General features: G+C 42.6%; 1 long non-coding RNA gene across 1 annotated transcript; it reads right to left on the bottom strand.

Moving 5' to 3' along the window:
* Positions 1 to 7,396: 7,396 nt before the first annotated feature.
* LOC135918108 (uncharacterized) lies at positions 7,397 to 11,518 on the bottom strand. Its single transcript, XR_010569552.2, has 3 exons — positions 11,125 to 11,518; positions 10,268 to 10,354; positions 7,397 to 7,591 (listed from the first exon to the last, which is right to left on the bottom strand). It is a non-coding gene; the product is annotated as an uncharacterized lncRNA (long non-coding RNA).
* Between the last annotated feature and the right edge of the window lie 389 nt (positions 11,519 to 11,907).

The following is an 11,907-nucleotide window of genomic DNA, read 5'->3' as shown; positions in this document are numbered from 1 at the left end:
CTTGATGGTAGCTGGAGAGCTGTAGTTGTTGGCCAAAGAAATGTGCGCTTTTAAAGGATCTGTTCCCTTTGTTAGGGAGAAAGAGGAATGAGGAAGGAACACGTGATTTTAGGCGCCATCATGACGTCGCTGGCAATTTTCACTTTCCCCCTCTCTCACCTTAACCCCTCTTGTGCCCCCTCTCGTGTCCCATCTTGTGTCAAGCCCGCTTGTGTCTATCGTTCCCCTCTCCTCGTTCCAAGTAGTACGCGAACAATCTTCACCAACTAGCCCAAACCCGTACCTTCTCTCACTTGCGCTGCCTTCTCTCTGCATACAATAGCGATAGAGCGAACGAGGGGCTCAGCATTCGGATTGAGTAGGGGAACATATTCTGAGAAGAGCAACACGTTTAAGCAGGAAACAGGGGGCAGGAATAAAGCGCACTAGCGAAAAGAAAGATAAGGCAGGCAAAAAGTGAAAGGGAATAAACGACGACTAGCAGGGGTACTGCCGAAGGCAGGTTTCTGTTTTTCTAACAAACCGCAGTCAAGTGCTCATCCCCCCTTTCCGTCTCCCACTGAGCAAACAATACCCGTGAACTTCTTGCTCGCCTCAAGGTATTTCCCTGTCTTCGTTCTACAGAAAAAATTCCAGACCTTGAAAACGGTCTAAGAGTAGCTGCGGGCCAAGAAGACAAACTCTAAAGCCAACTTCCAGAATCGCATTCCTTTTGGGAAATCAATCATTACACTTGTAGTCGGGGATGGTCATACGCACCCTGAGTGAAAGGACATCGAAAAATAAAAGTAATGAAACATTTTTATTGCTTAAATTTGATGTGAAATATTGACTCAGAGGTCAACGAACTATTTATCTGCTGGTTTAGCGGCCATATTCACATATATTTAAACGAAGTAATTATTACCGTCTGCATTATATACAACTTGAATCCTGCATGTTTTTGTTAATTATGATTTAAGGCTTTAGCCCGTTCCAATACATATGCAATGTTTTGAGCATTTCAGTTGAGTCCATAGCCTGACTACCAGTGACGCGCCCATGTAATTTCTGCACAAGCACTAACTCGAGCACATATTTGTAGTAATTGATATAAATTGGATGAGAAGGCAAAAATGTAGAACAATAAATTTTCCATTTGCGCACTCTACACATGAATATTCAAGAATGCCTTGTACGCACGGCATCTTTAACGGTGAAGTGAAACTGTTTGCGTGGAAAATAATTTTTTTTTGTTCAGATGTCATGCAGAAAATTCACCTGGCGTTCGGTCTCTTGCGCTGCCCTCGTACGTTCAAAATGACTATTAGTAGGCACATAGTCTTGCAAATAGTTCAAGCGGAAGTGTTTTGGGAATCACGGTGCAGTTTTTGCTCTCGCGCCATGGGATAGCATATTTGTTGCAATTCATCGGTGGAAACAACGCTTACGCAGGCCACGAATACGTGTCGAAACAGCATTTGCGCTGGTCGCATTAGGTGCAGCGTGCTTTTTTTGAATAAAGCGACCGTGGGAGGAAGTACACAAGGAATTTGCTGACAGGCAAATTAAATCTTTATTCCAAAGAAAAACATACCTTCGAGCAAATCTATTTGGCAATTATTTATTCCCGCCTAGTTCATCTCACTTGCACTGTTCACAAATGAGCGTTAACAAACCCGCTGGATTGTACACTTTGCTATGTGTAGCAGTTGCATTTGCGCCATGCTTCCACGCGCTGCGTGTGCTCACGCTCATTTAGAAGCAGGCCATGCATTTTTGAATGAGCAGCCTAAGTGCTCCCTCGTCACAACGTTAATGTTATTATTTTTGCTTTCTTGCAATAAATTAAATTGTGCTCCGCTGTCTCTCATGGAACACATGATCGCTACTTGCTGTAGGGAGGACAAAAATAAATATGTGCAGTAATATCTTGGTTATACCACGTGGTGTTCAGCCCAGGCTACGCTACGCAAGCCGAATTTGTCTTTCACATTTATTTGGTGAACTGTAGTATGCACATTCGGTGGCTACTCTTTATACAGATAAAGTATTGTAACTTGGACGGAAGCTTGAACCAGCACGTGCAACATTTACACTAATGAAACAAAGCAGTGAACATGGAACAAATAAAAGAGAAAACGTGGGGGCATGAAAAAAAAACATTTTTAGCAGCGCTGTGTATTGATTGAATTACCGTCCGGTAATTCAAATAATGCTTTATTCGCAAACAATCTATTCGATCGCGATAACTCAGGTGAGGGTAGGAGAAAAACCGTGCAAATGCCGGGGTGAATATTCTCGTTTTGACGGATGCGATAACAGCCTAAATGTCCGAAAACGCTATTCGGCCAGAAGAGTTGTTCCTGTGAAATTATTTTGTTCAAGCTCTAACACTGAAATTTTGAGCCAGGTAAGGGAAAATTGAAAGCATCTCCAGTGGTGCAGCTGAGATTCATTTTATTAGGCAAACCAACTTTCTTAAAACAAAATAACATGCTTTCATGGAACTTTCGACGGCATATAATGCTGTAGATTCAAAGAGCGCATTTCCTTTTTTTTTTTCACCTAGGAATTTTATGCACATAATCCCAAAGTTTGTGAGTCGTGCACGTAAACTTCCAAAGCTGACTGACGTACTGGGTTCGAAATTTTTATTTATGCCGAGGCCTAGCACTGTATGGCCGAACTATGTTCATTGATGCGCACGTGTGTTCATAAGCCACGTGGTTTCCTTTCATTTTAATTTTGTACGTTGTGATCGGGGTTTTCTACGACTAGAATTTTGCGAACGGTGGAGGTTATATGCATCATAATAGCAGCATTCAGGTAATTATTCACACATTCGCTGCAAAACGTTTCACTCTACTGAACGGGATTCAGTAGAGAAAATGAGGCCTAACAGTTGTGAAGCCGCGCCTTGGCCAGTGTCGAAATATATCCGTCGCAAACGCCTGTTAAAAGAGGCGTTAGATTTCTCAATAAATCAGTTCACCAAGGAAGAGTGGGACGCCCTCCTGCGAAGTCCCGTCTTTGAGGATCAAATCCTGGCCGTCCAGCGCGCCCGCGATCGGGCCGGCAGACTAGATCTGTTAGTCCCGTCGTGGGATTAGCCAGGTGCGCGTTTTATCGCGCTTTGCTGGACCAAATAAAAGTTTATTCACTCACTCACTCACTCACACCAAACTATTAGACAGAGGCTTTCCTGAATAGCATTCACGCGAATGCCATTGTGTCTCCCAGCAAGTTTTAGTTAGATATCCTAAAAGCGGTGCCAGTCATAGTATTTCTGCTTAAGATTCGTTACTGCAAAAAAGTTGCTAATTCACAGCGCTTCCAGAAAACACTTCTTTCTTTGGACGCCTAAACGCATTCAACACTGCCATACATGAAATTGTAGCTTATTGGTGTGGCGCTTTTCATAAAAAATAAGGGTTGTGCTGTTAGATATAAGATTATTCGCGTTTTTTCGTCAAATTAACAAAAAGTACACATGGAAATATAAGCAAAGGGATATCAGTGACTGTACTTAGCCAGAGATTTATTGTCAGAATTCTGCAATATACAATCTGTCGCTAGTCCCCTTATATATATATATACTCTGAAACGGGCATCATCATCTGCTAAGCTTCAAATTTGCAGTCCCGACTATTATAGATTAAAATCGTAGTTAGTCGACATTTTATCTGTGATACCTGTGATTAGTCGTTCGAGTGGTCTCCGTTTCTTCAGACACTCTGCCTTCACCGGCCAGACCACGCTACGTCCTCATCGCCATTCTCTTTAAACGCAAATGGCAGAATACCATAATATATATTGCAAGCAGAGCAGCGAAATATTAAGACACATTTCTAAATTAAACAGCGACTGACGGTGTGCTCAAGCACACGTGCCCAAATCACGAAATTTATTTCGCTGCAGAACCAGCCACGTGGCCTGGCCTTCGTTTTGGTCTAGCGCAACTTTCAATGAATTATTTGCAATGGGGACAGTGAACTCACAAATGTTTTCGTGGGGCTTTCTGGAGATTACTTCTGTTCGTTAGGCGCCTCAGTGAAGCGTCGAACACGTTCAATACCTAACGTTTTGCACGCGAGAGAGATTGGATAAACGACGCTCTGTGGCAGATGCAGTCTAGGGCGTCCTTGTCAAACGCACGCTCGCCTGAAGGAAACTTATTTACTTAACTTTTAAAGACGGCATTGTCTTGCATGTGTAACAAAGTAGGCACATCAGTGCCATCATGTTACACCCACGCACACGCACAAGTATGCAGCGCGCACGCAATGCAAGCACCACAATGTCAAATTCGTGCTAAGGGCCAGAAACCTTGTCTTATATCTACTGTATACTGAAAACTTTAGCCCCCAAGAAAGACCTGAAATCATTCGTTGCAATGTATGAGCTATCAAACAGGAAGACAGAGAAAAGGAATAATTGACACCGCTACTAATATGAAGACATTATTTTAATATATGTTATCGTGGTCCAGTCTAGCGCTAAAAGCGCTCTGTCCGCAAAATTGGGATGGCATAAATTAGAGAGAGAGAGAAAGATAGAGAAGAACTATATGAATACATCACAGACTTTCTGTATGAGTGAAACAATCAAAGCGGGAAAGAAAATTTGTTCTCTGGTTTGTTTTCTCATCTTCATGTTTCATTCCGGTGTGATCGCACGCATTGACGCAAAACCAGGGGCAGCTCTTATACCGTAGAGAGCATTCGATAGATAGGCCTTATGATCTTATCAAATTAGGCGAGGTATTATTCTGCACCTTTATTGATGGCCCCGGAAACGACAGAATCTCTCCTCAATAAGTACAGGTGGCCTGATATTAGACGCCACAATAACGAGAGCTCTGGATGGCTATTCCTGATCACCTAAATACAACGTGTCATAATTTTATTACTCTGACATAGTGAAAGTTTTTTGCATATTGGACGGCGAAGAAGTACGGCAGTAGCCATGTGTAGCGTGCAGTGGAGCAAGGTGGAAACAAAATGTTCGGATGAATTCTCGGAATGCCTTTGGGTTCGGGCATCCGCGACCAGGTGGGAGTTGGCGACCATACTTACTGGGTTAAATGTATTTTCTAGACGAGATATTTTTTCCCAGATAGTTGCGATTAGAGACTCTTAGCTCGCTCATCAATAGGACCTGGCAGTGGAACTTTTTACCATTTATGTCCCACTTAAGGAACCAGACATACCGTTAACCATCGTGATTATGCCCTGGGGTCTTAGTTTGCCGGCACAGACACATTCGAGATGTTTTTCTTTCACGTAAATGCATGGCTATAATTGCTTACCTCGAACATTCCATTAAATTACCTGAAATCACATTGAATTGAATTACTGTTGTTTATTCACTCACACCGTGTTTTTCGTTTCTTCCGCTAAGACACGTGCTTGGCCCGTAGACTAAAGCTTTCTGAGCATCGCGTGCAACGAAGGCACTTTTGAACTTCCTCCGAGGCACTGGTAACATTGAGATGTTTTAGTTTGTTCAGTGTTGCGGTGTGCTTCGCGTATGTTCTGTATATATGCTGTGAACCATGCACATCATTTCATTTTTCATCCTACCCATCAGGAGCAGCATTCTAGGAATGCAAACGGGGCAAACCTCGTCAAGATCAATAAAATATAGCATCTGTCTCTTTCACTCTGCTTTTTTTACGATGCCCACGCTACTTGTACTTGGGTCCGCATAATGTAAGAAATAAAGTAACAAATATGCGGCATGGTGAGAAGCCCTTACTCCCTCTCGTTTGGAGAAATGGAATGGGGATCGCGGTTTCCTCGATCATCGACGAAAGCAGCCGCATCACTGTAGCGTGCGAACACGCTGAAACTATATTACGTATGCACGAGCTTTCTAGATGTAGCTCAGCGTTTTCCGCTGGCAAGACCACTCCTTTCGAACCACGTGTTGAGGCATAAGGCTTCCGATTTTGGTGGTAGAGCTCACTTCAAGTTTTTCGATCGGTGTATTTTGGCAAACCTTCTTTCGATGAATTAGAGATGTCGACATCCCAAAACAAAATGACAATCGATAAAAATGTATGCACATCTACAAACAGATTGCGCCTGATTACGATTATAGAGGCCTGTACATATTTTTGAATACATGAGGATGGATGGCGCAGAGGAATTCCAATCACATGAATAGGTGCCGCAAATTCAGTTGTGGGCCAGAAAGCATATACCGCGTTAAGCCAATGACAGTGCGAAAAAAAAAAAAAAGACTGATAAGGCTTTTTCTAGCTATGCCATACTGTACATAGTTTGTACTCGTGTTTTGCATCCCAGCTAAAGCAGCCTGATCAGACTAAATAATTTTGCTTGATAATGATTATGACCTTTTGAAAATGTAGGACCGTAATACATCAGTAGCCTACTAAGCAAAGTAGTTACTTAATCAACTTATATGATATTGTTGCTTTGCTTAATACATTCATGTCCAAAATCAACAATGTGTAATATTCATTGCCTTAAATTTGTGTAGTGTATCAGTATTTGCCGTATCATCCGAGCAACATACAATGGAAAATTGCACACCCGGGCTTCAAACTGTCCAGGAGGATAAAATATTATTTCCGCCGCCCAGCATATGATGCATGCCAACGTGAATTACTATGTGTATAATTGCACCTGTTGTTTCTGCGAAACAGGTAATTTCAGGATTTATCAAGCCAGCATACCAAATGTTCTTGTTGTTCATGTTCAATTTAAACACACTAATCTGCAACCAACAATGCACGGAACGACGATATACGAAATGCAGAAACGCGTGTTCATGGCATGTCGATATCCGGTTGTCTAAGTGTCGTACAAGTTCTTTCCGTGCATTTTGCCCCTATGTCGCGCGTTTCCCTAACACCGATTTGTGAGGCTACCAAATCTTGTCGTAGCTTTAAACCCTTATGAAAATATGAGATGAGTTTCACATGAAAGTCTGACGAGTTTTGACATCACAGCCATTAGACTTTCTGATGAGTTTCTTTGGAATTTTCTGATGTATTCCTAATGTCGTTCTATAACATATTGGCCACCGTCTTTCTGTAGAACTCTTGACGAGTGCTTTTCTTGTGAGCATGAAATGTCTTCCTAATGTGCGCTCCAAAGCAGTTTTCTTGTGACTTTCTCACGTCTTCCTAGCGAATCTCTAATGAGCTTATACATTAGACTGCCGGTGCTCGTATTACTCCTATAACAAAATTGGCCACCACGTGTGGTAACATTTTCTCATGTGTCCCAATGGCAGTCAGACCTTATTTAAATATGTTACCTGTGCGTGACTATCTTTGGTGCTATATATATGCAGCCTGTATGCATGTATGTCCAGTGAAGATGCAGCACTTCTGACATGTACATGGGCATTACATATGCTGCATGTTAGACATTACTCAACGAAAGAAATTTAACAAAAACATTTATTGGGCATATCAATGCTTCCTTAAATGCAGAAGGAGGTTAAATGAAAGGAAAACACAGTATCAGCCTGGTTACGGATGTGATATCTCCCTTTCATTTAATCTCGCTACTTATCACTGAGGAGAGGCTGTTCTTGAGGTGGAGTGTCGTCATCTTGAAGTAAGTGCATGTGTACCCTGCATGGTAGAAAGGACAGATAATTAACAAAACTTGGCAATGAACCACAGAAATACACGCTGTATCACTTGCTGCAGAACGGTCTGGAGACGTTATAGCTAGTTCTGCGAAAAATTTATGTGGTGTCGGTTCACACAAAGTTGAGGAACCACTGTGTGGCCTTTGGGTGCAGCAGTAACTACAGTAAGCAGAAATTGCTCTTGGCTGAACAAATGTGCAACATGGATCAGCTGTGGCGTGTGTACATGTCGTGAACTACTTCAGCTATATCGGTTTCCACTTGACAAAGGACAGCAGTGTCTGTGGATTGCTAGCGTGAATGAGAAATTCTCACTAATTACTTGGCATGGAAATAAGCGTAGGAGTGTTTGTGTATGGGCAACCCAATGCATCCCAGAGACATCCAAGTGCCAGTCGTTATAGAATATTTGCATCAGCTACGGGCACAGTTCTCATACATTCCAAGCCTACTATGTCATGCATGTGTTGGCCTCCTGAATGATGGCATATATCCCATTCAAGAAATACACCACACCATGTCTGGGGTTTTTTATCATTTACACCCGAGCACTGCTTTCAGAGGGAGGGCACAAGTTGAAAAACAAATGCGTAGAAGCATGACAAACAAGCTTGCATAAAAATAATTTAATAAATAAGCATGGTGGTTGCTATGCCACGTCATTAGAGAGTATTCCTCTTTGTCATGCAATCATAATGAGCGTCGACTGACACACGTCCCATTTTTGGCTGTGGTATTCTTCACTGATTTTGTTGTATCAGTCGGTTGCCATAGGCGAACGAAACAGATAAACAAGCTAAATCCAGTGCACAGCTTGTCGTGTCAATGCATGGTCAAATAAGACGAGCACACTGGTCCTTTGAGTGAATTATGGTGCCCTCCTAGGCGCATGCTGAGGCACCGGCTAGTCAGCGTGCCCGATGTACATTGGACCAAATATGCACGTGATCAAAAGAGTAGCCTACATTAACCCTGAAAGATACGAGACAAATTTTGGGTATTTTTAACTAAGCAAGCCTCCAATGCCTGGGTGCCTTTGTCAATTCACTTGTGGACTGCAATGCACGTATATTTTCAGCAAAAATAAATTAGGCAGCATATGCACAACAGTCATGTTGTATGGTCTCCCTTCCCTCGCTGCGCAAATTTTGTCCTGAAAAGTTACATGAACTGATTGAATTGAAAATTGAATCGAGAAACGCAAGGAGGCAAGCGAGGCTTGCTTGGTTAAAGGTAGCACCAAATTTGTCCAGTGCGTGTCAGAGGCACTGTGCTGTATTCCTTTCACATGTGGTCAAATGTACATAGCGCAGACTGGCTGGTGCCTAAATATGTACCTGTGAGATCCCCATATTTCATTCAAAAGACCAGTATGCTCGTCCGACTTGGCCACACATATCTGCAATGGGGCTTCAGCCCAGATTAGGATTGTTTATCTGTTTTCACCCATGGCTGAAAATTGGCAAGAGAAATCAGTCAGGCGCACCACATAAATAACAATAAGTGTGAGCCAGCCCCCATTATCAATGCATGAAGAAAGGCATCCTTTGTAGATTACAAGGGATAGAAATTAGTCTGTGCCTATTTACTTCTTTTTATGCAGACACCATTTACTATGATTTTATGCCTTTGAATTATAACTTCTGCCATCCCTCTCAAATTAACTGGTGCACAACACAAGTGCACATCCAGTGCTATTTTTGTTAGTCCTTCCAATTTTTGTTAGTCCTTCCTTCCAAACTTAAACAGTCAGTTGTTAGCCAAGGTCATGTTGCATAGTCTCCCTTCTCTCACTGCGTAAATTTTGTCCTGAAATGTTACATGAACTGATTGGTAAATTCAAATGGACACTACAAGTTTCGCCGAGTGGACACAGCTGGTTCTCAGAAATGCACAAAAACAGTGATGGGTATCTGTTGGCATCCTCTAGTGTGTGCAAACTAGCTGTGACATTGCTGCAGTAAACACACTCACAACTGCTACAATGCCTACCAGCATGAATAAGGGCAGCTTGCAAAGAAAAGAATACAAAGAAAGTGAGAGAAAAAATAGAAAGCTTACCAGAAAACACCTCACTACTTAAGTAACTGCAGCACAATGAATACTGGCCTTCCTATTTCATTTCAAGAAATTCTAGTTCATCAAATGTGTATTTGCCAGTGAAAGTTATTCTGAGAACAAGACAGACATGATTGTAAATATCAATGTTAAACAATGGTAGGCACACTGCGTGCTGAGACCTGTGACATATATGGCACACTACACTTCGAATTCTTACATGGACAAAAACAGCACATGTGTGTATCATAAGCAGAAATGAAAACAGGGAAATATGGGCTACAGCATAAGAAACAGTTCCAAACAAATAAAACCAAGATAAAAAGAAACATACTGTGTAATAGGCAAAAATAAAATGGACTTAGAGCCAAGCAATTGATGCGAGAAAAATACTAAACGTCAGGACATGCGACGTGTAGTTTTAACAGAACAAGATAATGTGTGCATAATATCTACAAACACAAATAAGCAGCAAGTGGAATGATGTTGCAGAAATATTTAGCCTATTTAGCAAGATGCATTAAGTAATATGTCGTTACACTTATCCACTAATGATACCGAGATCCTACTTTTGTGAACACGTACACTTAAAGCATACCTGACATATCCATCCAGATTACACGCCGTGTTGCTGCAGCCATGGCCACAGGTTATGTGGACACTGTTATGGGTCACGGCTTCACCACTACAAAGAGAATTCTGTGTTAACTTATAGCTGTGGCACAGTAAGACTATCACATAGTGAACACATGCAAGGAGCATGTAAAAACAGTCATGAAAACAATGCATGCACTGGTGCAGGGTGGCAACAGAGCACAAAGTCAAAGTTACTGATGAATGTCACGATAACAGGGACCCCTTCAACAAGGCAAAATTTCACACGCAGGAGCAGCAGCGCATTACATGAATGTTTGTTTACATAACGATTCTAGAGTTTCCTTCATAACTCAAGTAACTATCCCTTGTAATGTTTACTTACGTCGAAGTTATGGCAACACCCCTTCAAAACAAACCTGTACTAGTAGCACGCTGTGATTGCTTACATTTTTTTTTCCCCAATACTGCTCGTAAACCGAAAACCTTGTAAACAGAGATTATCTACAACGTCGAATCATTTATAAGCGAGGAAACGTCATAGCAGTAAGAATCGGTCAAGAGGTAGATGAGTCGTTATCATGCGACTTCAGCAGAAAAACGGGAGCTCACGCACAAGCGCGCATGATGAACACGATTATTTCTGAACGTAATCTTTCTCATCAGAAGAAAACGCTTATCAAGATTTTCAATTCTGCATTATGGCAATTAATTCGCGCAACTAAACTCTGACACCCAGCAAGCATCGGCATAGGTTTCACTGTTGTCGTGGGAGTTCTCTTTCCTACGTTCGCAAGGCACCCTATGCCCACACGAGAAGCACGCACAACACGTGTGTAGTTAGCAAGCACGGTTACTCACCTTTTGAACGGCCCGACGCGGTCGAAAAGCGCCCTCCAAGTTGCCAGTGCTTCGATGCTACTCCCAGCAGACATACCGGTGCATAGTGGACGAGCAGTGGCACGCTAACAACACGCATTATTTCTTCGCGACGTCCACCGAACTTTCCACGACAACCAGAGACAAAGGGAACGCACTCCACAGCATGAACATCGTTGGTCCACATTTCGCTGGCGCGCCACGCACACGGCGAGTTTGCAGCGAGACACAAGTTGTCTGTGGCGCTTATGCGCACGCGAACTAAGTCACATTTGGTTACAGCAAACACAAAAACACACGATCTAACAAGCACATCGTTGCAGCTCGCACACCCGACCGACTCGAAAACAGAGCGACAGGCTGATTGGATTGGATTGGATAGGAAACGGGACGGTAGGTGGCGCCACGAACAGGTCGGTTGGGGCCAGCCAATGTCTCGGCTAGCGTCATCTGAGGATTTGTGCGGCTGCCTAATTGCGCATAGCTGTTGCAAGACAAAGAGAACCAAAGATAAGTCTATATTGTAAGCTATAGCTTGGCATAGAAAGAAATTCTATAACGCATTTTCAATTTGAATCGCTTCGGCTATCTGCAGCCAGCAAAAGCATGGCCTTCGAGATCTGAAAATGTTAACCCTATAGAAAGCCGTTGCGGTGACGCTATTCGAACGATTTTCACTTCAGTTACCTCTCATAAAAACCGTGAATTACGCATTTCGCTGCTCCCCGTGCTACCTGCGCCGTCACTTCAATTTAAATAACTTCC

Source organism: Dermacentor albipictus, chromosome 8 (assembly GCF_038994185.2).
Source record: "Dermacentor albipictus isolate Rhodes 1998 colony chromosome 8, USDA_Dalb.pri_finalv2, whole genome shotgun sequence".
In the NCBI taxonomy this organism is placed as follows: domain Eukaryota; kingdom Metazoa; phylum Arthropoda; class Arachnida; order Ixodida; family Ixodidae; genus Dermacentor; species Dermacentor albipictus.
Note: the sequence above shows the minus strand (reverse complement) of the source record. Positions and strands in the feature narration are given on the sequence as shown.